The 26,094-nt window shown below is 38.7% G+C and overlaps 1 protein-coding gene and 1 pseudogene across 7 annotated transcripts in view; both read right to left on the reverse strand.

Moving 5' to 3' along the window:
* The window catches only part of UIMC1 (ubiquitin interaction motif containing 1), a 137,813-nt gene that overhangs the window by 109,739 nt on the left and 1,980 nt on the right, over window positions 1-26,094 (reverse strand). The window contains exon 2 of one of the 7 annotated variants that reach the window (XM_059888040.1): window positions 153-3,768. The gene's annotated coding sequence lies outside the window, so the exon portion shown is untranslated. 7 annotated transcript variants of the gene reach the window in all.
* On the reverse strand, window positions 3,775-6,501 carry LOC101905975 (tubulin--tyrosine ligase-like; annotated as a pseudogene).

Genomic DNA, 26,094 nt, shown 5'->3' on the forward strand with positions numbered 1-26,094 from the left:
CACTCCAGAATTCTTGCCTAGAGAATCCCATGGACAAAGGAGCCTGATGGGCTGCTGTCCATAGGGTCGCACAGAGTCGGACATGACTGAAGCGACTTAGCATGCATGCATGCATTGGAGAAGGAAATGGCAACCCACTCCAGTATTCTTACCTGGAGAATCCCAGGGACTGGGGAGCCTGGTGGGCTTCCGTCTATGGGGTCGCACAGAGTCAGACACAACTGAAGCAACTTAGCAGCAGCAGCAGCAAAAGGAAAAATAATTTGCTTAAAGTATAAGTTTTCTAGATGCTATTTATCTTTTGGTCATATAAAAGAAAAAGATATCTATCTAACAGAAGTAAAATTGGATTTCTGAACTCTTCTACTAATTAAAATTTGTATTTTTCCTATAAAGGAAAAAATATATATATAAATCTCATTTTTTAATGACTTTTCAATAGGAATAATATAATAATTTATCATAGTTCCTTAAACATTAACTTAAATAACTGGTTCTCTAACTGCATATTATTATTCATCTAAAAGCTTTTTTCTTTTTTAATATCAATGCCTCAACCCAATAAAGGACATCTTTTTTAAAAAATCCACTGCAAATAATCATCAGATCAGATCAGTCGCTCAGTCGTGTCCAACTCTTTGCGACCCCATGAATCGCAGCACGCCAGGCCTCCCTGTCCATCACCAACTCCCGGAGTTCACTCAGACTCACGTCCATCGAGTCAGTGATGCCATCCAGCCATCTCATCCTCTGCCGTCCCCTTCTCCTCCTGCCCCCAATCCCTCCCAGCATCAGAGTCTTTTCCAGTGAGTCAACTCTTAGCATGAGGTGGCCAAAGTACTGGAGTTGCAGCTTTAGCATCATTCCTTCCAAAGAAATCCCAGGGCTGATCTCCTTCAGAATGGACTGGTTGGATCTCCTTGCAGTCCAAGGGACTCTCAAGAGTCTTCTCCAACACCACAGTTCAAAAGCATCAATTCTTCGGCGCTCAGCTTTCTTCACAGTCCAACTCTCACATCCATACATGACCACAGGAAAAACCATAGCCTTGACTAGACGAACCTTTGTTGGCAAAGTAATGTCTCTGCTTTTGAATATGCTATCTAGGTTGGTCATAACTACTTAAAGGTAAAAGACTGAATACTTTCCTCTTAGGATAGGAATAAAACAAGCATGTCTGCATTCATCATTTCTACTGAACATTATACTACAGGTTCTAAACAGGTCGATTATGGAATAAGAAGAAATAAAAAATCCAAATGGGAAAAGAAGAAGTAAAACTACTGCCTTTTGTAGATGACATGATCTTGAATTTAAAAATAACCTAAGAAATCCACTAAAAAACCATTACAACTAATGAACAAGTTCAGTAAGATTGCTGGATACAAGGTTAATATACAGAAATCAACTGAACAGCTATCTATACGCAATAAATAATCCAAAAATTAAATTTTCAAATTCTATTTTAATAGCACCAAAAATAAAAAAAATTCTTAACAAAATTTAACAAAAGTGCAAGGTTTGCAACCAAAAACTACTGCTGGAAGATACAAAAGATAAATGCAAAGACATCCCATGTTCATGAATTAGAAGACTTGACACTGTTAAGACAGCAATATTTCCCAAACTGCTCTAGAGATACAACATAATTCCTAATAAAATTCCTACTGGCTTTTCTGTTGACATAGACAAGTTGATCCTAAAATTCACAGAGGAAATGCAAAACAGAGGAAAAACAGAGGTCCCAGAACAGCCAAAACAATCTTGAAAAAAAGAACAAAGCTGAAGGACTCACACATCTCAATTTCAAAACTTGCTACAAAGCTATATTATCAAGACGGTGTGGCACTGGCACAAGAATAAAAATAAAGATCAATGGAACAGAAGACCAGGCAGTTCAGAAAACATCCACACATTTACTGTCAATTGCTTTCAACAAAATAAGTCTTTCCAATAAACGGTACTCTAACAACTAGATATCCAAATGCAAAAAGAATGAAATTGGACCTCGACCTCACATAATAAAGGATTGCATGAAACAGATCAAAGACCTGAATGCAAGAGCAAAATCTATAAAATTCTAAGGCAGAACATAAGCATAAAGCTTTGTAATCTTGGATAGGTGAGTTTATTAAATATATTATCAAAAGCATAAGCAACGAAAGAAAAAATAAATAAACAGGGCTTCATCTTATTAAAAACCTTGTGCTCCAAACCACAATATTAAGGCAAGTTTAAAAAAAAATAAAGAATGAGAAAAGTAACTGTAAAGCATCTATGTAATAAAGAAATTGTATACAGAATAAAGAACTCTTGCAAGTCAATAGCAAAAGGGTTTCTTGGGTTTTTGTTAATAATGCTGTAATTAACACTGGTATGCATATATCTTTTCAAATCAGTGTTTTGTTTCCTTTGAGTAAATACTCAGAGGTAAAACTGCTGAATCATACAGCAGTTCTATTTCTTCATTTCAATTGTATGCTTTAAGTGGATGGATTATATGATAAGTGAATTATATCTCAATAAAGTTGCATTTTTTTCTTAGAGAAAACAGCAAACATTGGCAAGGATGCAAAGAAATTAAAACTTTCATTCATTCATAGTGTGAATATAAAATTCTGCAGCTGCTGTGGAAAACAGCTTGGCAATTCTTCAAGAAATTAAAATACATCTAGTAATTCTACTTCCAAGTAAACATCCAAGAAAGTTAAAAACAAGTATTCAAACAAAGACTTGCATTTAAATGTTCTTAACATCATTAATCATAATAGCCAAAAACAGAAATAATCCAAATGATGAATGGATACACAAAATGTGGTACATCCATCCATACAATGGAATGTTGGTCAGCCTTAAAAAGAAACCAAGTACTAATACATGCTACAAAATGGATAAACCTTGAAAACACATTAAGTGAAAGCAGCCAGACACAAAAGCCTACAAATTGTATGATTCTGTCTATATGAAACATCCTGAATGGACTAATCTACAGAGACAGAAAGCAGATTAAGATAACTAGAGGTTTGAGGAGACAGAAATACAGAGTAACTACTTAATGGCCTTGGGTTTCTTTTTGGGGTGATGAAAATGTCCAGAATTAGAAAGTGGAATTCCCTGGTGGTCCAGGGAATTCACCTGCTAATGCAGGGGACACAGTTTCAATCCCTGGCCTGGGAAGATTCCACAGGTTCTGGGGCAACTAAGCCTGTGCACCACAACTACTGAGCCAGTACTCTAGAGCCTGCAAACCACCACTACTGAGCCCACGCACCTAGAGCACGTGCTCTACTACAAAAGAAGCCACCACAATGAGAAGACCGCGCACCACAATGAAGAATAACCCCTGCTTGCCACAGCTAGAGAAAGCCTGCACACAGCAACAAAGACCTAGCAAAGCCAAAAATAAAAAAAAAAAAAAAAAAGAACATAGTGGTAGTTGCACAACATTTTGAATGTACAAAAAGCCATTATACACTTTAAACAGATGACTGCTGGATTTTACATTCTATGAAATCTACCTGCCTGGAAAATCCCATGGACAGAGGAGCCTGGTGGGCTGCAGTCCGTGGGGTCGCTGAGAGTCGGACATGACTGAGCGACTTCACTTTCACTTTTCACTTTCATGCACTGGAGAAGGAAATGGCAACCCACTCCAGTGTTCTTGCCTGGAGAATCCCAGGGACGGGGAGCCTGGTGGGCTGCCGTCTGGGGTCGCACAGTGTCGGACACGACTAAAGCGACTTAGCAGCAGCAGCAGCAGCAATCTACCTAAATTAAAAAAAAAAAAAAACTTTCCAGATGATTTTCTATTATAACCAAAGCAGAGACTCACTGACTTAAATACTGATTTTAAAAGAACGTGTTACAAACTTCTCAAATTGTTTAATCATTCAATTACTCCTAAGAGAAGTGTCACATCTCATTGTCAAAAAACATCTGGACAACCTTAGTAAGGGAGGGTAGTAATAAAGGACACACTCAAACTCTTCCAATCTAGTCACTCATAATATCATTCCCTATCTTAAGAATAGAAGCTAAACACAAATTTCTTTTCTATTCTTAATGTTTATTTTTAAATGACTTAAGTCTTGAAGAAATAGAAGAAATCACACAGAATGATGAAAATATTAAACTACACATAAATTTTTTATTGTAGTATAGATGACCTACAATACTGTGTTGGTTCTAGGCATACAGCAAAGTGATTCAGTTATTTTTTCAGATTATTTTCCCTTACAGGTTATTACAAGATATCAAATATTGTTGTTCCCTGTGATATACAGTAAATCTTTGCTGCTTCTCTATTTTATGTATAGCAGTTCATATCTGTTAATCCCCTACCCCTAATTTATCCTTTCCCCTTTGGTAACCATAAGTTTGTTTACTATGTCTGTGAGTCTGTTTCTGTTTTATATATAGATTCACTTGTATTATTTTCTAGACTCCATATATGTGTTATTATATAATATTTTGTCTTTATCTGACTTCACTTAGCATGATAATCTCTAAGTCCATTCATGTTGCTGAAAATGGCATTATTTCATTTATTCTTATGGGTAATACTCCATTTTATTTATACACAGACACACACACATGCATGCATGCTCACCCCCTCCCCCAGCTCCCACTCCTCCACCAGCACATCTTCTTCTTAAACCAACCAACCAGATTGGCACCCGGGTTGTTTCCACGTCTTGGCTACTGTAAATAGTGCTGTTATGAACACTAGGGTATCTGTATCTTCTCAAATTAAGAGTTTTCATCTTTTCTGGATATATGCCTAAGAGTGGGGTTACTGGATCATATGGCAGGCCTACTTTTATTTAAGGAACTTCCATACTGTTTTCCATAGTGGCTGCACCAATTTACACTCCCACTGACAGAGTAGAAGGGTTCCCTTTCCTCCACACCCTCTCCAGCATTTGTTATATGTAGACTTTTCGCTAGTCATTCTGACCGGTATGAAGTAATACCTCATCATGGTTCTGATTTACATTTCTCTAACAATTTAAGCTACATATAAACTTTTTTTTTCCACAAGGGAAACTAGAAAGTATTTTAATAAAATGAAAACAAAAACACAAAAGCAAAATCTGTGGGATGCAGCTAAGAAGTTCTTATAGAAAAGCTGAAGGCCTTAAATGCTTGTATTTTTTTCAAAAACTAAATATCTCAAATCAGTGACCTGACCTTATACTTTAAGGAAACTAGAAAAAGAAAAGAAAAGCAAGCCCCTCAAAAGGAGAAGAATAAAAATAATAAAGAACATGAAGAAATTGAAAACAATAATGACAGAGAAAATCTATAAAGCCAAAAGCTGACCTTTAGAAGAGATTAATAAAACTGATAAGCCTCTAACCAATCTGCCCAAGTGAAAGAGAGAAGATATAAATTACCAATATAAGGTAACAGAAGGATTAAGCATAAGGATTTTAAAAAGTTTCATCATTACAGATTATATAGATATTAAAAGGATAATACAGGGATATAACAAATAATTTTTGTCCTTAAACTCGACAACTGAAATGGAACAATTCCTTGAAAGGCACAAACTCCCAAAGCTCCATCAAGACACATTTAACAGAAAGAGAAAGGACTGGGTAACTCTATGATACCTTTGATTTGTAGTAAGATACTACTTTCCAGGGTGATGTTCAAAGCACTTGTTAGGTACTGATTGAATTCCTCAAAGAACATTGCGTTCCCCTTCTTCATACTTCCCATAGTTCTCTGAGTACTCCTTTTGAATGCAGTGATTAGTCAAGTGGCTGGTTTTATCTTGGAAATAATCCACCTGATACGGTTCTGAAGCAGTCTGCAGGACACCCTCACTATAGAGGTAGATATTAAACTGACAGTCCACCAAGACCCAGCCTCAGATGTCAAACTTGCGATGACCAGGCTTCCAGGAACAACGGGAGCTCCAGGTATTTCTGGATCACGTGCATCTGGCCTTGGTTGTCTATGAAATCCAACAGTTCTGTAGCTTCTGAGAAGATGAGTATGCCTTCACCTTTGGCTCCGGCTGATGACTTTGCAATCCAAGCGTTGCCCTCTCCCTCCTCTTTCTTTCTGTTATATTAAGTCAGAAAAAATTCTCTGTCGTCTGTCCTTGAACTACGGAGCAGTGGATGGATTCCATTCTGAGCTGGAGCAACTAGGGTCTTAAGGTTGGTTGGATAAATCACATAGGACTCGCGGAACCATGTGCAGGACTCAGCCTGTTCTGGGCTGGTTTTGATGAGCTTCACTAAAGATGCTTTGCGACACAGTTTGTCGGCCCCTCTGTAGTAATTCACCAAGTGCATCAGCCAGGCTCACGATCCAGTCTCCTGAAGGGCAGCCGGTTTCTTTCTTCCAGCATCAGGCTGAACCTGGGGTTATCCCATTGCAGCCGCTTCCAGTGGCCTGTGGCGAGCAGCAGCCAGAACACCTCATTGGCATAGACGCTGCTGTTCCCATCGCGCACCACAAAGGTGTACATGGTGAAAGGCCGCACGCCTGGCACCCCCACCCCCCACCCCGCCAGCCGCCTCAGGGACCAGCCAGCCGGGCGGTGGCTCAGCTAGGGACCAGTCCAGGCGCCCACCACCTAAACTTTTGAGTCTATATATATTTAAATACATATAGCAACAATAAAATTAGAGAAATATTTATAGCATACATGAAAAAAGCTATTGATTATATTTAAAAAGTACAAACTGACACAAAATATTAACATCCCATTAGATAACGAGACATGAACTGTCAATTTGCAAGGAAAAAAATTTAACAAACATGAATATGTGGAAGGATTTAACCTATAACACTATTTAGACAAATTTTTAGACACATTTTTACTTCCTAAAGTAAAATGAATTAATTTTAATGATAATCCTGCAGTTGGGGGAGCAATTCTTCAAACACCAAACTGTAACAGATATTTAAAAAAACACACACACAACAAAACTTTGTATAAATGGTGCCATATTCTAATATAAATTACTAAAATCACTAAAGTTTTCAGTTTTAACCACTCGCTCTATCCCTCCTTTTAGACTTAGGTCTGTTACCGCCATAATGAAAACTACCCAAAGAAAAACAAAACAAATATTTTTGGAGACCAAGAAAGAAACAGCTAAGACATCTGAGGGGAAAGTATAATGGAATCTGGCAAATTAAAGAGATAAATCTTAGATAAATACTTAAAGAAAAGAACTGCTCACTAAGGGTTCTTAACCAATCCACAAGCCCTTAAAGGACCTATGGTTAGGCTTCAAGAGATTGACAATCTCCTGAAACTGTGTGTAAAACTGTCTTGTTTTTGTCTGCTCCCTGGGAAAAATTCTTATAGCTTTCATCCAACTCTCAGAGGAGCTCAAAATCCAGAAGAGTTTAGAACTACCAATGATCTAGCTAAACCCCTTCATTTTCAGAAACAACCTGAAGATTTAAATTGATGTGCATAACCAGTCTCCTAGTATTTCTGTGTTTAAGAATTATGACTTGGTACGGGGAGGGAGGAGGGAGGAGGCTTCAGGATGGGGAACATGTGTATACCTGTGGCAGATTCATGTTGATATATGGCAAAACCAATACAATATTGTAAAGTTAAAAATAAAATAAAATATATATATAAAAAAAAGAATTATGACTATTTCACCTTTTTACATTTTGGGGTTTTTTTTATGTCTGCATGCCGTCTAATACTGAAAGGTAAAATTTTTGTGACCTGAGTAACAAAGATTTCTCAGGATACAAAGAGTAAAAGACACAGAATTTTTAAAAACTGACAAACTAGGCTTCAATGAAACTTAAAACTTATGTTCTTCAAAAGACACCAATAAGAAAACAAAAAGACAAGTCATAAAATGGGAGAAAATATTTGCAATGCATATATCTTGCAAAAGACTCATAGTCACAATATATAAAGAACTCTTATGGTGGTGATGGTTTAGTTGCTAAGTCGTGTCCAACCTTGCAACCCCATTAACTGTAGCTCACCAGGCCCCTCCGTACATGGGATTTCTCAGGCAAGAATACTGGAGTGGGTTGCCATTTCCTTCTCCAGGGTATTTTCCCAACCCAGGGATCAAACCCAGGTCTCCTGCATTACAGGGGGTCTCCTGCACTGCAGGCGGATTCTTTACCAACTGGAGCCACCAGGGAAGCCCAAATAACTCTCATAATGCAATAATAAAAAGACAAACCAATTTTTTAAATGAGCAAGATATGGACACAAAAGCAAATGCACTCATAGCCAATAAGCAAAACAAACAGAAAAAGATGCTCTGCATCATTAGTTATCAAAATAGAAATTAAAGCCACAATGACATAACACTACACATCCATTATAATGGTTACAATTAAAAATACTAAAAACACTAATGTGGGCAGAAATAAGGAATACATGGATCTCTCATACACTGCCAATGGAAATGTACAATGTTATAAGCCACTTTGGAAAACTATCTGGCAGTTTCTTAAAATTTAATGTATACGACTATACAGGCCAGTCATTCTGCTCACTACTATTTGCTCAACAGAAACAAAAACATATCACCACATAAAGACTTGTAATGTTCACAGAAGCTTTTCATACAGTGTCAAGCACTAAGAAGTGAAGTTGCTCAGTCGTGTGCGACTCTGCGATTCCATGGACTGAAGCTCCTCCGTCCATGGAATTTTCCAGGCAAGAGTACAGGAGTGGGTTGCCATTTCCTTCTCCAGGGGATCTTCCCAACCCAGGGATTGAACCCAGGTCTCCCACGTTGCAGGCAGGCACTTTACCCTCTGAGCTACCAGGGAAGCCCATGAGATGACCCAAATGTCCAACAACAGATGAATAAACAAATTGTGATTTATTCATACAACAGAACATTACTCAGCAATAAAAAGGACACAGGCAAAAATACAAGTGAACCTCAAAATCATTTTGCTGAATGAAAAATTTCCCTGGTGGTCCAGTGGTTAAGACTCCACGCTCCCAAAGGAGGGGACCCGGGTTCAATCCCTGGTCAGAGAACTAGGTCCCACATCCTGCAACTAAGTTCAAACACAGCAAGTAAGACCCAGCACAGCCAAAGAAATAAGCCAGTCACAAAGAGTAAAGGTTGTATTATTCCATTTATATAAAATGTAACCTAACCTATAGTGACAAAAAGTAAATCACTGGTTACTAAGGTTCAGGAATGTAAGAAGAGAAGGACAGAAGAGAGCATGAGGAAGCTTTTGAGGGTGATGGGAACCTACTGTATCATGATTTTGGCAGCAGTTTCACAAGTGTATACAACTTGAAAATTTCATCAAACTATACGCTTCAAATAGATGCAGTTTATTACACATAAATCATTTTGCAATAAAATTGATAAGGAAAAAATAAAATGAGACACCACTATACATCCACTAGCATGGCTAAAATTTAAAAGACTAAAAAGATCAGGCATTGATAAGAATACAGGAGCAGCTAGAACTCTAATACATTGCTGTTAGGAATATAAAGTGGTACAACCACTCTGAAAAGACAGTTTGGCACTTTCTTAAAAAGTAAAACATACACCTACTATATGACCTAGCCATTTCAAGTATTTACCCAAAAGAAATAGTCACGTTCATAGTAACCCTATTCATAATAGACGAAATCTCTGAACAGCCCAAATAGCCACCAATAGGGGAATGGATAAACAAATTGTGGTCTATCCATACCATAGAAAACTACTTCACCAATTAAACTACATAAAACATTATGGTGAGCAAAGGAAGCAAGACACAAATAAGTACATACTATATGATTCCATTTACAGGCATACCTCATTTTTTGCACTTTGCAGATACTGCATTTTTTAACAAACTGAATGTTTGTGGCAATCGTGTGTGGAGCAAGACTCCCAACAGCATTTTCCTCACTTTGTATCTCTGTGTCACATTTTGGTAATTCTTGCAACATTTCAAACTTTTTCTTTATATTTATCAAGGTGACCCACTTTCAATGATTTTTTTTCATTTTTCTTTTTATTTTTTTTGATCAGTGATTTTTTTATGTTACTACTATAACTCAATGAAGATTCAGATGACAGCAATTTTTATCAAGTTTTCTTTTTCATTTTCATTATAGTCAATTTATAAATTTTGTTATTAATAGCTTCAAGTGTACAGCAAAATTAATCAGTTATACATATATCCACTCTTAAGATTCCTTTTCCATATAAGCCGTTACAGAGTATTGGGTAAAGTTCCCCGTTAATTAAATATATACATTATATCGATGTGAGAGTTGGACCATAAAGAAGGCTAAGAGCCAAAGAATTGATGCTTTTGAACTGTGGTGCTAGAGAAGACTCTTGAGAGTTCCTTGGACAGCAAGGAAATCAAACCAATCAATCCTAAAGGAAGTCAACCCATAATATTCACTGGAAGGACTGATACTGAAGCTGAAGCTCTAATACTCTGGCCACCTGATATAAAGAGCTCACTGGAAAAGACCCTGATGCTGGGAAAGATTGAGGGCAGAAAGAGAAGGGGACAACAGAGGATGAGATGGTTGAATGGCATCACCAATTGGTGATGGATCCAATGGACATGAGCTTGAGCAAACTCCAGATGATAGTGAAGGACAGAGAAGCCTGGTGTGCTGCAGTCCATGGGGTCGCAAAGAGTCAGACACGACTAAGCAATTGAACAACAACAAATTATTTTTTTAGACTCTGCAAGCTTAACAGACTACAGTAGAGTGTAAACATAACTTTTATATGCACTGGGAAACAAAAAAAATCACGTGACTCACTTTATTTTGATTTACTGCAGTGGTCTGGAACTGAACCACAGTATTTGAGGTATAACTGTGTTTGAAATTCTAGAAAAGACTAATAAATCAACAGTGAAAAAAAAAAAAAACCCAGACAAGTAACTGCCTCAGGCCAGAATGGGGGAGGGAGAAAAATGGCTGGTAAAAGGCATAAAGGTACCTCTTGAAATAAGTGTGCTGTATCTTGATTAAGGAGGTGGTTACACAGGTAGATACTCTGACCAAAATTCAATCACAGACTTGATTCATCATAATCAAAATTCAATCATCATTCCCTCCAAAGAAATCCCATGACTACTTGTCATGACAATAAAGAGGTTAATAAATCTTTTCTCAAAAAGAAACTTAAAAAGCTGACAAATTTCAGCTTGGAAACTAACTGAATATAACAAAATTAAAAATATTTATTCATGAAAACTACTTAACTTTCAGTAAGAACACCATGAATCTCTGCAATTCATACCAAGAGCTTGATATGTCCCATATATCCCCCGCCCTTAGATTCACCAACCAAGGAAAGGAAGGACATGAATATCAACAATTTCACTTTCACAGCTGGTGGGGACTCACTAGGTAGGAACATTTTTAGTCTATCTTAGTGGCTAATACCCTGTGGTTGGGTCCTATATGAGGCAAGCAACAAACCAGAGAACGAATCAAAGATTTATCAGGAAATTCCAAGAAGACAGACAGCCATAAGAGGATTCATAAAGTCTCCAAATATCCCAGACTGATGAAAGGTTGTGTTCAGTTCAGTTCAGTTCAGTCGCTCAGTCGTGTCCGACTCTTTGCAACCCATGAATTGCAGCACGCCAGGCCTCCCTGTCCATCACCAACGCCCAGAATTCACTCAGACTCATGTCCATCAAGTCGGTGATGCCATCCAGCCATCTCATCCTCTGTCGTCCCCTTCTCCTCCTGCCCCCAATCCCTCCCAGCATCAGAGTCTTTTCCAATGAGTCAACTCTTCGCATGAGGTGGCCAAACTACTGGAGTTTCAGCTTCAGCATCATTCCCTCCAAAGAAATCCCAGGGCTGATCTCCTTCAGAATGGACTGGTTGTGTACATACACGCAAACACCACAGCAGACCCAAGTGTCCTCCATAAACCTGGCAGCAGGACGCTGTGCATACACAGCAGAATCTGAGAGCCCCTGAGGACAGTAAACGCTGGGGCAAGCTTGAAAGCCAGTACTCAGGTTCCATCCCATGCAGAACTAAGACATCATCTTTGATTCTCTTTCACTCATTTTTCACATCCAATTAATCCTCATGCCTTACTGATTTCATCTCCTATATTTCTCTTTAACTTATCCATGTCTGTCCATTTCCAATTCAGTCACTCAGTTGTGTCTGACTCTTTGCGACCCCATGGACTGCAGCACACCAGGCTTCCCTGTTCATCACCAACTCCTGGAGCTTGCTCAAATTCATGTCCACAAGTCAGTGATGCCATCCAACCATCTCATCTTCTGTCGTCTCATCCTCCCACCTTTAATCTTTCCCAGCATCAGGGTCTTTTCCAATGAGTCAGCTCTTCACATCAGGTAGCCAAAGTACAGGAGCTTCAGCTTCAGCATCAGTCCTTCCAATGAATATTCAGGACTGATCTCCTTTAGGATGGACTGGTTGGATCTCCTTGCAGTCCAAGGGACTCTCAAGAGTCTTCTCCAACACCACAGTTCAAAAGTATCATTCTTCGGTGCTCAGCTTTCTTTATAGTCCAACTCTCACATCCATATATGACTCCTGGAAAAACCATAGCTTTGACTAAGTGGACCTTTACGGGCAAAGTAATGTCTCTGCTTTTTAATATGCTGTCTAGGTTTGTCATAGCTTTTCTTCTGAGAAAAAAGCATCTTTTAATTTCATGGCTGTAATTACCATCTGCAGTGATTTTGGAGACCAAAAAGTACAGTCTCTCATTGTTTCCCCATCTATTTGCCATGAAGTGATGGAACCGGATACCATGGTCTTAGTTTTTTGAATGTTGAGTTTAAAGCCAACTTTTTCACTCTCCTCTTTCACTTTCATCAAGAGGTTCTTTAGTTCTTCTTTGCTTTCTGCCATAAGGGTGGTGTCACCTGCATATCTGAGGTTATTGATATTTCTCCCAGCAATCTTGATTCTAGCTTGTGCTTCATCCAGCCCAGCATTTTGCATTAAGTACTCTGCATGTAAGTTAATTAAGCAGGGTAACAATATACAGTCTTTCCCAATATACATACTCAATATACATAACATACATAACTCAATATACATACATACATAACATATACATACTCCTTTCCCAATTTGGAACCAGTCTGTTGTTCCACGTCCAGTTCTAACTGTTGCTTCTTGACCTGAATACAAATTTCTCTGGAGGCAGGGAAGATGGTCTGGTATTCTCATCTCTTTAAGGATTTTCCATAGTATGTTGTGATCCACACAGTCAAAGGCTTTGGTGTAGTCAATAAAGCAGAAGTAGATGTTTTTCTGGAACTCTCTTACTTTTTCAATGAGCCAATGGATGTTGGCAATTTGATCTCTGGTTCCTCTGCCTTTTCTAAATCCAACTTGAAAATCTGGAAGTTCATGGTCCATTTTCACTACAACCCTAGTTCCAAAGTACCAGCAACTTGCATGTGGACAATATCTTAACTAGGTCCCTTACTTTCACTCTTGCTCCACCCCCTGTCCAATTTGCTCTACACACTGAAGCTTTCACCTTTTAAAATTGCAAATACTAAATTATTCCACAATTTAGGAATTCCTTGGCAGTCTAGTAGGGTTAGGACTCCACACTTTCACTGCTGAAGGGGAAGGTTCAATCCCTGGACAGGGAAATAAGGTCCCACAATCCACATGGCAAGGTCAAAACAAACAAAATAAAAAATATTCCACTATTTAAAACTTCATTATCTCACTGTTTCATATTTAAGACATTTTTCTCTTAATATGGTCTACATGGTATTCCCTGTATTATCTGACCTCCTGCCAGATTTCTCTTGCTCTAACCACTCCCTCAGTTCTTAAGCTACATCCATACTACTTTTCTGCCACAAAGCCTTCCCACACACTTCTTCTGCATGAAAGATTCCCTCCAACACTAGGTTCACCCAGTTTACTCCTTCTCATCCTTGAGATCTCAGCTGAACTATGATCTCAGAGAAGTCTTCCTTGACCGCCAAACTTGATCAAATCTCTTACCACATATGCTCAACGCATCAGCTTTCCCTCAAAGTAATCACAGCTGTAACTATATATTTATGTTTGCGATTTTTTAAGGCAATACCTGTCTTTTCCAATAGATTTGTAGGTTTCAGACAGACAAGGATAGGTCTAGCTCTAGGACTTAGCACATTCTCTGTAAATAATAGATGATCATCAAATACTTATTAAATAAATCACTTATACAAAATTTAGAACAATTTAGTGGTGAAATTATACTTTTCTCTTTATCCAAACTTTCTAGTCTTAAAATTTTTAAATATTAAAAAAAAAAAAACTAGTTGTGTTTTATAGTTTTCAGCTTGTAAGTCCTGTACATATTTTGTTAGATTTATGCCTAAATATTTGAGATGACTGGATGGCATCACCAACTCAATGGACCTGAGTTCGAGTTAACTCCGCGAGTTGGTGATGGACAGGGAGGCCTGGTGTGCTGCAGTCCATGGGGTTGCAAAGAGTCAGACACAACTGAGCGACTAAACTGAACTGAACTTCTCTTAGTAATTAATGAAACCAATCAAGATCTAAATCAGTGGAACATACATGCTCATTGATTGTAAGACTCAACATAATAATGCTGTCAATTCATCCCAAATTCATCTTAGTGCAGTCTCTCAGCCATGTCCAAGTCTTTGCAATCCCATGGACTACAGCCCACCAGGCTCCTCTGTCCGTGGAATTCTCCAGGCAAGAATACTGGAGTGGGTAGCCATTCCCTTCTCCAGGGGATCTTCCCAACCCAAGGATCGAACCCGGGTCTCCCACACTGCAGGCAGATTCTTCACCATCTAAGCCCCAATTCATCTTAGATTTAACATAATTCCTATAAAAATCCTTGCAGTATCTTTTTGTAGACTTAGACAAGTTTATTCTAAAATTTACATGGAAAAGCACAGGCCCTAGAAAGACTTAAACAATCCTGACAAAAAGGAATAAAGTGAGAGGAATCACACTACTCCATATTAAGGGTTATTATATGAATACAGTAATCAAAATAGTGTGGAATTGGTAGAATAACAGACATATATCAATGAAGAAAAAAGAACTCAGAAACCATCACAACATACTCAAACCTAATTTAGTAGGGAAAGTCTTTTCAATAAATGGTGTTACAGCAAGTAGAAATCCATTGGCAAAAAGAAAAAAGAAAACCTCAAGCTAACACTTTATACAAAATCAACTCAAAATGAATCCATTAAAACCACAAGATAATACTATTGAATACACACCCATCAAAATGAATAAAATTTAAAAAGTCACACCACCAAAGTCAGGCAAATATTCAGGGAAACTGGATCACTCATACAAAGCTGGTGGGAATGTAAAATGGTACAACTCTGAAAAGAGTTCTGCAGTTTCTTAACTATCACATAACCCAATAACTGTACTCCTGGGTATTTATCCCAGAGAAACAAAATTTTATATTCACATGAAAACCTTGTACACAAATGTCCACAGCAGCTTTATTTGTAATAGCAAATCGAGGAAACAGTTCAAAGTCCTTCAGTAGGTGAGTGGCTAAACAAACTAGTATATATATATAGTATGGAACATATTCAGCAATGAAAAAGAAAAATGAATAACTTCCCTGGTGGTCCATGGAAGCTAAGACTCCATGCTTCCAATGGGAACTACTAGGTTGGTGCAAATGTAATTGCAGTTCTGCATTGCTGAATTTGCTGTTTGATATTGGAATACATTTTTAAATAAATGTAGTTATGTAAAACATCATTTTAATGCACATTTTTCACTTTAGTTTTTTTGCTAATGACATTATTACCTGCTGTTTATTTTAGACTGTTGAAATGATGTTAGACAAAAAGTAAATTTAAGCAACTTTCTTATTCGAGTTCAAAATGGGTCATAAAGCAGTGAAGACAACTCACAACATCAACAACACTTTTGGCCCAGGAAATGCTAACAAACATACAGTGCAGTGGTGGTTCAAGAAGTCTTGCAAAGGAAATAAGAGCCTTGAGGATAAGGAGCACGGTGGCTGGCCCTCAGAAGTTGACAACGACCAGTTAAGAGGATCATCAAAGTTGATCCTCTTATAATTCCACAATAAACTGCTAAACAATTCAACCTCACAAATTGGAAAGGTGAAAAAGCTCGATAAGTGGGTGTCTTGTGAATTGACCACACATCAAAAATATTATCATTTTAAAGTGTTGTCTTCTCTTATCCTGTGCAACAACAATGAATCATTTCTCGATCAGATTGCGACGAAAAGTGGATTTTATGCAACGACCAGCTCAGTGCCTGGATCAAGAAGCTCCAAAGCACCTCCCAAAGCCAAACTTGCACCAAAAAAGAGGTCATGGTCACTGTCTGGTGGTCTGCTGCCTGTCTAATCCACTACAGCTTTCTGAATCCTGGTGAAACCATTACATCTGAGAAGTATGCTCAGCAAATCGATGAGATGCACCGAAAACTTCAAGGCTTGCAGATGGCATTGGTCAACAGAATAGGCCCAATTCTTCTCCACAACAACGTCTCATCGCACTTCCCACAACCAACACTTCAAAAGTTGAACAAATTAGGCTACGAAATTTTGTGTCATCTGCCATATTCATCTGACCTCTCACCAACCAACGATCACTTCTTTAAGCTTCTCAACAACTTTTTGAAGGGAAAATGTTTCCATAACCAGCTGCTGCTGCCACTGCTAAATAACTTCAGTCGTGGCCGACTCTGTGTGACCCCATAGACGGAAGCCCACCAGGCTCTCCTGTCCCTGGGATTCTCCAGGCAAGAATACTGGAGTGGGTTCCCATTTCCTTCTCCAATGCATGAAAGTGAAAAGTGAAAGTTAAGTCACTCAGTTGTGTCCCACTCCCAGTGATCCCATGGACTGCAGCCTACCAGGCTCCGCCGTCCATGGGATTTTCCAGGCAAGAGTACTGGAGTGGGGTGCCATTGCCTTCTCCGCCATAACCAGCAGGAGGCAGAAAATGCTTTCCAAGAGTTCATCAAATCCCAAAGCAAGGATTTTTATGCTAAAGGAATAAAAAACTTATTTCTCACTGGTAAAAATGTGTTGACGGTAATGGTTTCTATTTTGATTAATAAAGATGTGTTTGAGCCTAGTTATAAGGACGTAAAATTCACGATCTAAAACTGCACCTATTTTATATAAATTTATTTATTTTTAATTGAAGGATAATTATTTCACAGTATTGTGTTAGTTTCTGTCAAACATCAACATGAATCAGTCATAGGTACATATATCCCCTCCCTCTTGGAACTCCCTGCCACCTCCCTTCCCATCCCACCCCTCTAGGTTGTTACAGAGCCCCAGTTTTTCTCTGAGTTATACAGCAAATTCCTACTGGCTACCATATCTATTTTACACATGGTAATGTATGTTTCCATGTTACTCTCTCCATACAACCCATCCTCTCCTTCCTTCCCCCCTGCTCCATGTCCATAAGTCTATTCTCTATGTCTGTTGTCTCCACTGCTGGAGAGTGGAGACTTATCTCCACTCCTTCAAATAATTTCATCAGTACCATCTTTCTAGATTCCATTTATATGTATTAGTATACGATATCTGTTTTCCTCTTTCTGACTTACCTCACTCTGTATAATAAACTCTATGTTCATCCATCTCATTAGAACTGACTCAAATGTGATCCTTTTTATCACTAATAGTCCATTGTATATATGTATCACAGCTGCTTTATCCATTCATCTATCAGTGGACATCTAGGTTGCCTCCACGTCCTAGCTATTGCAGGCAATGAACATTGGGGTACATGTGTCTTTTTCAACTTTGGTTTCCTCAGGGTATATGCCTAGTAGTGGGATTACTGAGTCATACGCTAGTTTTATTCCTAGTTTTTTAAGGAATCTCCATACTGTCTTTCTTTGTGGCTGTATCAATTTACATTCCTACCAACAGTGCAAGAGAGTTCCCTTTTCTCCACACTCTCTCCAGAATTTATTGTTTGTAGACTTTTTGATGATAGCCATTCTGACCAGTGTGAAGTGATATCTCACTGTAGTTTTGACTTGCATCTCTCTAATAATGAGTGATATAGAGCATCTTTTATCTGTGTTTATTAGCCATCTGTATGTCTTTGGAGGGAGAAAGAAATAGCAACCCACTCCAGTATTCTTGCCTAGAGAATCCTGTGGACAGAGGAGCCTGGTGGGCTGCCGTCCACAGGGTTGCACAGAGTCGGACATGACTGAAGCGACTTCGCATGCATGCATGCGTGGGAGAAGGAAACGGCAACCCACTCCAGTATTCTTGCCTGGAGAATTCCAGGGACAGAGGAGCCTGGTGGGCTGCCGTCTATGGGGTAGCACAGAGTTGGACACAACTGAAGCGACTTAGCAGCAGCAGCATGTCTTTGGAGATATGTCTGCTTAGGTCTTTTTCCCACTTTTTGATTGGGTTGTGAAACCACAATTACTTTTTCACCATCTTAATAGATACTACATGCTGCAACTAAGAGTTCACATGTCACAATAAAGATCGAAGATCCCACATGCAACAACTAAGACCCAGCACAGCCAAAAAGGCAAACAAGTTAAAAAGAAAGAAAAAGAATGAACTACTGATACATGCAACAACTTGGTTGACTCTTAAGGGAATTGTGTTGAGCAAAAAAAGTCCATCCTAAAAGACTGAAGGCAAAAGGAGAAGGGGGTAACAGAGGATAAGATGGTTAGATAGCATCATTAACTCAATGGATGTAAATTTGAGCAAACTCCAGGAGATAGTGGAGGACAAGGAAGCTTGGCATGCTCCAGTTTATGGGGTCATAGTCAGACATGACTTACTGACTGAACAACAAAAATGTTATACAGGGCTTCCCTTGTGGTCCAGGAGTTAAGAATCCACCTTGCAATGTGAGGGACACCAGTTGGATTCTTGGTTCAGGAAGATCCCACATGCTGCACAGCAACTAAGCCTGTGTGCCACAACTACTGAGCCAGCCCTCTAGAACCCATATGCTGCAACTACTGAAGCCGAAGCACCTAGAGCCTGTGCTCCAGAATAAAGAAGCCACCTCAGTGAGAAGTCCACACACGACAATGAAGAGTAGCCCCTGCTCACCACAACTAGAGAAAGCCTGCATGCAACAACAAAGACCCTACCACAGCCAAAAAATGAAATAAATAAATATATAAATCTTTTTTATTTTCTATATTATTCCATTTATAAAAATGAGTGAAATGACAAAATTTTAGAAAACAAGCATATTGTTGTCAAGGGTTAGGGACAGGAGAGGGCAGGAAGGACATGGGTTTGGTTAGAAAAGGGGTTCCTGTGGTGTTGGAACTGTTTAATTTCTCGATTGTTATGGATAATACAGGAACTTACACACAAATGATAAAATTGTAGTAGTTAACACACATACACAGAAACGCATAAATGAATATAAGTAAAATGGGGGAAATCTATCAGTGGGTTATACCAATGTCAGTATCAAGGTTGTGTTATTAAAGGATAATTTGGAATTCCAGTTCAAGATGGTGATGTTGCAGAATCTTGAACTCGCTTCCTCCCACAAATCTACAGCTATATACAGAACAATTTCCTGCAGGGAAGAAATAAAAAATTATACATATACACACATAACCCCATAGCTGAGCAAATCCTACACATCAGACAAACAAGAGAAAATTTACTTCAAAGTAAATCCCACACCCTCATGTAGTGACCCACAATCAGGAAGGAACTCAAAATCCCAATCTTCTCCCTGAGGAGTGAAGGGTTTGAACCCTGTATCTGGCAGCCCAACTTTTAAGACGCACCTGAGAGATGACCCCCAATACATCCAACTTTAAACCTGATAGCACTTGCATTCATGAAACCCACAAGGCTACAGTAAACTGAGAAACAGTTCTCAAAGGGCTCACACACACAGAAAACCACCAAGAGCCCAGCACAGAAGCCAACTGAAAAACACCCAAACTTTCTGTGAAAAATGTTCATTTGCTTATCATAAAGAACTGGCCTGACGAGCAGGCATCTAACTTAACACACATCTAAGCACCTGCTGAAATATTATTCAGAGACAAAGGCTGGTGGGTGACATCTTTGCACTCTTCCTCCGATTTGCTCCAGCTTGTCAGTATCTCGCAGAATAGAGCTTGTACCCTCATCTGATGCCTTGATTTTTGCAGTTGCCACCAGAAGACACTTCTAGATTGCCAAATTCTAGTGGTCAACAAGGCTTACGTTCAGAATCCCACAGGACTGTAGCTATCTGCATATTTTTTTAACATTTATTTGGCTGTGTCAGTTCTTAGTTATGGCACATGGGATCTTCATTGCAACATATAGGATCTTTCGTTGTGGTGTGCAGGTTCTTCATTGAGACACATGGACTTCTCTCTAGTTGTAGCAGGGGCTTCTCTTGTTTTAATGCAGAGGCTCAGTAGTTGTGGTACACAGGCTTAGTTGTCCTGCAGCATATGAGATCTTGGTTCCCTGACCAAGGATCAAATCAATGTCCCCTACATTGGAAGTCAGATTCTTAACCACTGGACCACCAGGGAAGTCCCTATCTGCATAATTTAAAGGCAGCTGCCTAAGAGTCTGGCTTCCAATCAGCCTTTATCTAGGAGCAGAGTTCTTCCACTTTGGGATACTGACAGGTCTTGGCACATCTTAAACTACTGGGGGCCAGTGAAAATAAAGTAGGCTGCTTGGACATTCACAAAGGTTTGAGAGACAACCAAGAGCTAAGGCAAAGTTGAATGATAAGATTCATCCCCTACACAGGGTCACTCTTTAAAAACTAAACAGTGGCTATTTCATCTAATGCATAACCAACTAATGCATATCTAACCAACACAGAGTCAGGGAAAATGAAAAAACAGACAAATATGTTTCAGGTGAAAGAACAAGGTAACACCTCAAAAAAAGACCTTAATGAAACAGAGATAAGTGATTTAACCTGATGAAAGTACAAAAGAATGGTTATAAAGATATTCACCAAGCTCAAGAGAAAAATGGAGGGACAAAGTGAGAATCTCAAAACAGAGGCAGAAAATAAAAGGAAGCACCAAATAGAAGTCACAGAGCTGAAGAATACAATGACTGAAATGGAAAATATAACGTGAAGGTTCAACAGCAGACCAGATGAAGCAAGAAAAAAAAAGGATCACTGCACTTAACGACAGGGCACTGGAACTCACCCAATCACAACAGCAAACAGAAAGAAAAAGAGTGAAGACAGCCTAGGAAACAAATGTTGTTGTTCAGTCGTTGTGTTCAACTCTTTGAGAATCTATGGACTGCAACATGCCAGGCTTTCCTGTCCTTTACTATCTTCCAGAGTTTGCTCAAACTCACATCCATTGAGTCGATGATGCCACTCAACCATCTCATCCTGTCACCCTCTTCTCTTCCTGCCCTCAATCTTTCCCAGCATCAAAGTCTTTTCCAAAGAGTAGGCTCTTTGCATCAGGCAGCAAAAATACTGGAGCTTCAATTTCAGCCATCAGTCCTTCCAATGAATAACCAGGATTAATTTCCTTTAGGATTGACTGGTTTGATATCCTTGCTGTGGGTATCAAGAGTCTTCTCCAGCACCACAATTCAAAAGCATCAGTTCTTCAGTGTTCAGCCTTCTTTATGGTCCAACTCTCACATCCATATATGACTACTGGAAAAACCAATGCTTTGACTAGACGGACTTTTGTCAGCAAAGTGATATTTCTGCTTTTTAATACACTGTCTAGATTTGTCACAGCTTTTCTTCTATGGAGCAAGCGTCTTTTAATTTTGTGGCTGCAGTCACCGTCTGTAGTGTTTTGGGAGGCCAAGAAAATAAAATCTGTCATTGTTTCCACTTTTTCCCCATCTAATTGCTATGAAGTGATGGGACCAGATACCATGGTCTTAGTCTTTTGAATGTTGAGTTTTAAGCCAGCTTTTCACTCTCCTCTTTCACTCTCATCAAAAGGCTCTTTAGTTCCTCTCCACTTTCTGCCATTAGAGTAGTAGTATCTGCATATCTGAGGTTATTGATATTTCTCCCAGAAATCTTGATTCCAGCTTGTGATTCATCCAGCCCAACATTTCACATGGTGTACTCTGCATAGAAGTTAAATAAAAAGGGTGACAATATACAGTCTTGATGTACTCCTCTCTAAATTTTGAACCAGTCTGTTGTTCTATGTCCAGTTCTAACTGTTGCTTCTTGACCCGTATACAGGTTTCGCAGGAGGCAGGAAGGTAGTCTGGTATTCCCATCTCTTTAAGAATTTTCCACAGTTTGTTGCAATCCACATAAAGGCTTTAACATAGTCAACGAAGCAGAAGTAGATGTTTTTCTGGAATTCTCTTGCTCTCTCTATGATACAGCGGGTATCCCTGGAAGTTCTCAGCTCCCGTACTGTTAAAGCCTGGCTTGAAGAATTTTGAGCATTACCTTGCTAGCATGTGAAATAAGCACAACTCTACAGCAGTTTGAACATACTTTGGCATGGCTTTCTTTGGGATTGGAATGAAAACTTTTCCAGGACTGTGGCCATTGCTTAGTTTTCCAAATTTGCTGGTATAAGGAGTGTAGCATTTTAACAGCATCACTTTTTAGGATTTGAAACAGCTGAGCTGGAATTCCATCACCTCCACTAGCTCAGACAATCGGAGGAGGCACTGGCAACCCACTCCAGAACTCTTGCCTGGAAAATCCCATGGACGGAGGAGCCTGGTAGGCTGCAGTCCATGGAGTTGCTGGGAGTCGGACACAACTGAGTGACTTCACTTTCGCGCATTGGAGAAGGAAATGGCAACCCACTCCAGTATTCTTACCTGGAGAATCCCAGGGACGGGGGAGCCTGGTGGTCTGCCGTCTATGGGGTCGCACAGTGTCAGACACGACTGAAGCAACTTAGCAGTGCTCACTTCGGCAGCACATATACTGAAGTGACTTAGCAGCAGCAGCAGCAGCTCAGACAATACTAACATGGCAATACTTCCCAAATTGACATACACAGTCAGTGCAATCCCTAATAAAATCCTAGTTGATTTTTTTGGTGAAAACTGACAAGTTGATCCTAAAATTGGCACGGAAATTCAAAATAATAATTGAAACAAAACTATCTTGGGAAAAAAAAAGTTGATGGACTAACACATTCTGATTTCAAAATCTAGTACAAAGGTACAGTAATCAAGACAGTGTGGCACTGGAGCTAAGAATGAATGCACAAATCAATGGAACAGAACTGACAGTCTGGAAATATATGGTCATGTTTACAGTCAACTTATTTTCAACAAGAGTGCCAAGACCATTCAATAGGGAAAAGAATCATCTTTCTAATATGTGGTGCTGGAAAAACTGTACAGTCGGATGCAAAAGAATGAAATTGATCCCTACCCTCACACCATACAAAAATTAACTCAAAACAGATCAAATACTTAAATGCAGAAGCCAGAATTATAAAACTCATAGAAGAAAACAGACACATTTTTACAAGCTTGAATTCAATAATGGTTTCTTATATATGACATCAAAAGCACAAGCAACAAAAGAAAAACTAGATAAACTGGACACCAAAAATCAAGAAATTCTGTGCTTCAAAGACACTATCAAGAAAGCAAAGGGACAGTCCACAGAACTGGAGACAATTCTTACAAATCACATATATGTTAAGGAGTTGTACTTAGAATATATATACATAGATAGTCTTATAACTCAAAAATAAAACAGCAAATAACCCAATAAAAATTAGTCACAGAATCTAAGTACACATTTCTTTAATGATTATTTACAGACAGCAAATAAATGGGTAAAAAGATGCTCAACATGATTAGCCATTAGGGAAATGCAAATCAAAATCACAATGAGATACCACTTTACACCCAGCAGAATGGGTGTATAATCAAAAAGATAAACAGTGACAAGTGTAGGCCAGGATGTGGAGAAATTAAACCTGCATACACTACTGATAGATATGTAAAACAGAGAAGACTCTCTGGAAAACAGTCTAGCAGCTCCTCAAAATGTTGAAAATAGAATTACCATGCAACCCAGCAATTCCACTCCTACATAAACAGCCGAAAGAAATTACAGTTTATGTCCACACAAAAACCTGTACGTAAATATTCACAAAGCAGCATTACTCATGACAGCCCCAAAATGGAAACCACCCAAATATCCATCAACAGATGAAGGAATAAATAAAATGTATATCAGATCCATACAATGGAAAATTATCCAGCAATAAAAAGAAATGAAGCACTGATACATGCAACAACACAGATGAAGTTTGAAAACATTATGATAAGTAAAAAGAAGTCAGAAGGACCACATACTGTCTGATTCCATTTACATGAAATACCCATACCGGTAAATCTAAACAGACAGACAGTAGATCAGTGATTGCTTACAGCTCAGGGGGATTGGTACTGATGAATTAGGGGTGTGGAATTTCTCTTTAGGGTGAAGAAATGTTCTAAAATTGATTGTTGTGATGGTTATACAACTGTGAAAATACTAAAAGCCACTGAATTGTACATTTTAGTGGGTAAATTTTATGGTATATGAATTATATCTCAATAAAGCTGTTTAAAAAAATTAAGTTATGGTGACCAAGTCAGAATACTAGTTACCTTTGGATTTAGTTACCTTTGGAGGGTACTAAATGAAAAGGGGCACAGGGGATCCTTTTGAGGTGTCAGAAATGTTTCATATCTTGATTTGGGTGGCAGTTACATGGATGTACATATGAGCTATACAATTAAGATTGGTTCACTTCACTATATGCAAACAATACTTTTTTAATAATAAATGTGACTGAATGACTATTTTACTTAATCCTTATAAAAACCTAAGAAGTAAATATAATTATTATGAGGAAACATAGGTTCAAAACACTAACCTACCCAAAGTCACAAGGCAGGCACTTGCATTTCTATCTCTCAACTCTAAATCCTAACTCCAATATTCCATGACTTAATCTTTGGATTTCTGATGTAAGGTATGACATATAAATATTAGATGAATTGGTGGCACTAGTGGTAAAGAACCCGCCTGCCAATGCAGGAGATTTAAGAGACACGAGTTCGATCCCTGGGTCAGGAAGATCCCCTGGAGGAGGAAATAGCAACCCACTCCAGTATTCTTACCTGGAGAATCCCATGGACAGAGGAGCCTGGTGAGTTCCAGTCCATAGGATCGCAAAGAGTCAGACACAAATGAAGTGACTTAGCATACTTTATGCTATATATTTAAATTATAAAATATAATTCAATAAAATGTTTAAATTATATATATTTAACTTATTGAATGCTATATAAGGGCACAAAAGGCTAAATTACAGGTCAAAGGAAACTATTGCTATATGGAGAATAGTAAGACTTGAGGTGATACTTGAATCTAAGAGAACAGCTTGAACAGGACTTGGAAGTAGGGATAAGTATGGGGTCAGACAGGAGGAATCATAGTGCCCTAGGAAAACATCTTGTTAGATTTGAACATATTGGTTTCAATAATTAAATGTACAGGAAACACATCTTTTCCTGTACATTTAATTATTGAAACCAATATGTTCAAATCTGATAGCAATGGTGCTACACCATCAAATACATCTAATTTCTTAAAGACATGTAAAGAAATAAAAACTGTTCTCCTTAGCACAGAACCATCTACAGGCTCAAAGTGTGTTTTCAAAGAATCATAGTAAATAAGGGATCAATAAGCATTAAGTTAGAGGCAGCCCACAGCCAGATTCCAAAATTCCAGTGCTTCATGACATTTAGCCACACTTTTTCCATGGAAATTCTAAGAGTAAAAAAGGTCATGTGCATGTGTGCTAAGTTGCTTCAGTTGTGTCTAACTCTTTACAACCCCATGGACTATAACCTGACAGACTCTTCTGTCCATGGGATTCTCCAGGCAAGAATACTGGAGTGGGTTGCCATTTCCTCCTCTAAGGGATCTTCCCCACCCAGGGATTGAACCCTTGTCTTCTGCGGCTCCTGAACTGCAGGCGGATTCTTTACCGCTGAGCCACCAGGGAAGTCCCTAAAGAAGTCACTGTTCAGCTAATTTAAACAAGCAATCTAACATAATTCAACTCCTATTTAAGTTGCCATCTTTCAAAATGAAGAAAAAAAAATCACTAAAATA

The sequence above is a fragment of the Bos taurus genome, chromosome 7, assembly GCF_002263795.3.
Source record: "Bos taurus isolate L1 Dominette 01449 registration number 42190680 breed Hereford chromosome 7, ARS-UCD2.0, whole genome shotgun sequence".
Lineage (NCBI taxonomy): Eukaryota > Metazoa > Chordata > Mammalia > Artiodactyla > Bovidae > Bos > Bos taurus.